The sequence below is a fragment of the Octopus bimaculoides genome, chromosome 5 (assembly GCF_001194135.2).
Source record: "Octopus bimaculoides isolate UCB-OBI-ISO-001 chromosome 5, ASM119413v2, whole genome shotgun sequence".
In the NCBI taxonomy this organism is placed as follows: domain Eukaryota; kingdom Metazoa; phylum Mollusca; class Cephalopoda; order Octopoda; family Octopodidae; genus Octopus; species Octopus bimaculoides.
Window position 1 is genome coordinate 116101016 of NC_068985.1, and position 3879 is coordinate 116104894.

Consider the following 3879-nt stretch of genomic DNA (forward strand, 5'->3'; position numbering starts at 1 on the left):
ATATATATATACTTCTACTATAGAATAAAATTTTGTTTCCCAAAAATTCCATCAAAGTGGCCAGCATATTAAAATACCTTTAGAGGGGAAAATTATAATCAATTATAAAGACGGGCAAGAGAATAAAGATTTTTATGCCAATATGCTAAGAATACACTTTAAATCGTCAAATACCACATACAATATACATTCCCTATGAATACATGTCGTGCTGAAATCAAGGAAGGCAAGCTAACAGAATTTATTTAAAAATTCGTTATCTCTGTACTGAATTAATTTCGGGATTAATCCAACATATTTTTCCCTCTTCAGTAGAGAATACAATAAGAAAGAAATTAATTACTTACAAGCGCCCGTGGAAAAAAGCAGAAGCAAGAGACATGTGTACACATAAGTACCACAGTTACATCTAAATATAAAATCCTCTAGCAAGTGTCAGCACTCGTGTGATCGGTCTCGAATTACAATTTAGAGTGGTTACCAGTCTCGAAGTGAATGGTAATAAATTTGCTTCTAATATAAGATAGGAACCGTTAACTCGACTAGATTTACCACGTTCTTTATTTCACAACATATAATGATATCCAATTTCTTCGTAATTGGGAAAGGAAAGAGTGTTTGACACCCTGATAAACCTGCAGGCACCTCCCAGTAGCCATTCCACTCTTCGTCTCTCACATTGACTTTCATCTTCTTGAAAAGGATCTGCTGTTCTGAGCCCACGAAGGTAAGGAAATTTCTGGTTGGTTCTTTCAATGCTTATTTTGTGACTGTTGATGAGAGCAATATGGTTCTTTAAAGCATCGAAGATAACCTTAAGGATTAGATTGTGTTTCCATGTATGCCTATTCAATGCCAGTGAACATCTAGAAAGAATATGTTTCAGTGTTCCAACTTTTGGGCATCTGCATATATCACTTTCTGAGACGTTCCATCTTACTAGAATTGTAGGCGATGGCAAGACATCGTGGGATGAACGAATCAGAAAACTTAGCCGTGATGTAGTCCACAGCCATATCTCATTCCAGCTTACTGTTTTCTTAACAGCGCTTTCCTCCCATTTCTTCATCTGTCCTTCTTGGGCGCATTATATCAAATGAAGCACTCTTCGTTTTGTTTCCTTTGCTTTGATGCAGTTTGTAACAAAAGATCTGCGGTCCATCTGCATCATTCTTGCAAACGGTCTAAACCGATCTGCACCATACCCAGTTCCCTTCCGATGAATTTGCGTTGCATCCACCATATCTCGGTGTTTAAGGGAAAACAAGATGTCATCAGCCTCTGCTTCTGCTTTCCACCTCCTGGCTGTTTTTACATCTGGTGGATTACACCTGATTTCTATATCCTTCGACTCTCCCAGCATCATCACCGTTCGTACCTTCTCTAGGTTATATATTTTAACTATTGATGCTAGAGGTAACTGCAACGGGCGTCTTTTACGATAGAGAGATGAACTGTTCAATATAGAAGACATATATCCAATACCTAGCCACTTTCTAATGAACACATTGGCCACAAAAGGCGTGGATACATGCCTGATTGTTAGCACCATATTTTATATTTATCTGGCAGTTTTGAGCTATCAATCGATGTTAACCCAAGGAATGGCAGTAGAAGTATAGAGTCAATTATGTTGCAAAGACTTTTGAGGTGGGGCGATATTTGGTAAAGATGAGTGATGAGCGTCTGCCCAAGCAGCTATTGTATGGTAAGCTGGAAGATGGCAGGAGACCAGCACATAGGCCTAAGCTAAGGTTTAAGAATTGCCTTAAAATACAGACAGGAATTGCAGCTGGTAATTGGGAGAGGGGACACAAGTCTGTGATGGATGGAGGAAGATAGTGCATGATGGTTGTTCAAGGTTTGACAGGGACAGAGTAAAGTATGAGAGAATTAGGAGGGAGCTTAGAAGTGGGGAACCTGTGGAAAGTGAGAGAGCGTTGCTTTCTATGTGTGTGGTTTGTGGGCAGATGTGTTTGAGACGTGCAGGCTTGGTGAGCCATCAACATTCTCATAGAAATCGACCCAAGATAAACAATGAGGTAGCTATTAAAATTCATAGCAGAACATGTGTAAAATGTGGAAGGGTGTGCCTCTCAGAAGTCTAAAAAGACATATTAAGAGAGTGCATAGAGTGGCACCTGTTTCTCCTGCCAACCAGCACAGTTGTCTAGTATGTAATAAAATGTGTAAAAGCTTGGCCAGGCTTAAAAGTTATATAAGGGCATCACAACGCAACAATCATGAATCATTTCAGCAAGTGTTCTTGGCAATGGCTTTTCTCGTGTAACAAGGATGCAGCCGTGATAACTGGCTTCTTTCAGTTTCCTTTTACCAAATCCTCTCATGAGACTTTGATTTGTATGAAGCTATATTAGGAGGTATTTGGCCATGGTGCGACGCAGTGGGACTCAACCCGGAAATATTGGTTGGAAGGAAACTCCTGTACCACACAGCCATGCCTTTCTGTTTTTATATGTGCGTATGTGTATGTGGGATGTGTGTACATCTACGTGTATGTATATGTATATATATATATATATATATATATATATAGCGTACTTCATTCAATCAAGTTCACCCACCAGTCATATGTCGGCCCGGGGCTATAGTAAAAGACACATATCCAAGGTATAAAGTAGTGGGACTGAACGCCAATCCACGTGGTTGCAAAGTGATCTTTGTGAATCATAGAAATACAAAATTTTAAAGGACAAAACGAACAAAGAGAATTTTCTATAATCAAAACAAAATTTCTCGAACCGACGAATTACAAAGCTTAAGAAATATCTTTTATCTGGTCAAACGAAATACTACAGACATACCAACTGAACATCTTTGGTATTAAACACTATTTTCTTCAAAAGTCAATTAAGATAGTGTATTATGCTATCAATTAAAATACTGATTATTCTATAACTCACTAAAATACAGGAAATGGCTGTCGTTTTGAAATTCGTTTGCTTAATCAGTGCTTACCTGGGGGTAAACAACTACCGAAAGTAACGCACAACAAAGGAACACATACATATTTTCTCAAACCATATCCTGATGCAAACAAACGCTGTATGATACATTGGTATCTATACAGATGCATTCACTGGCACCCGTATAAATATATATTTAGTTAAGCACATACCAAAATATATAGAATTGACATTTTACGATGAATAAGCACTACGTCTGCGGCAGGATAAGTCTATATATTCTGTTGGTGATTCGACCTAATGCAAACATCAATATTATTTCGATACACTTTATGTAGAAACTAAAATGCACACAGTCAATATTATAACAATATATACTTGTGTATACGTGTGTATACATATATACATACGTAGAAGTATATATATGTTTGTGTGTGTGTGTGTGTTTGTGAGTGTATATGTGCGTATGAATATATGTGGGTGTTTTTGTGTGTATGTATATATGTATATGTATGTGTGTATGTATTCATACGATTATGAATACAGTTTGTATATATGCAATTCTATACGCACTTATATAGTTTCACACATACACAGATACACACATAAATACTGCATAGACTTGCAATATTCTTGAAATATGTGATTGAAATGTAAACACATATACAAATTCGTAGGTACATAACTATACACAAAAACTGGACGTATATGTGTGTGTGTGTGCGTAAATATACATATATATATGCATATAAAAGCATATTTATATGTACATGTATTTGTATATAAGTGTGTATATATATGTGTGTATATATATATATATATATATGTGTGTGTGTGTGTGTGAGTGGGTGTGTATGTATGTATGTAATATGTATATGTATATATGTATGTAATATATATATATATGTACATATATATATGTATGTAGCCACGTATGTATATGTATATTCGT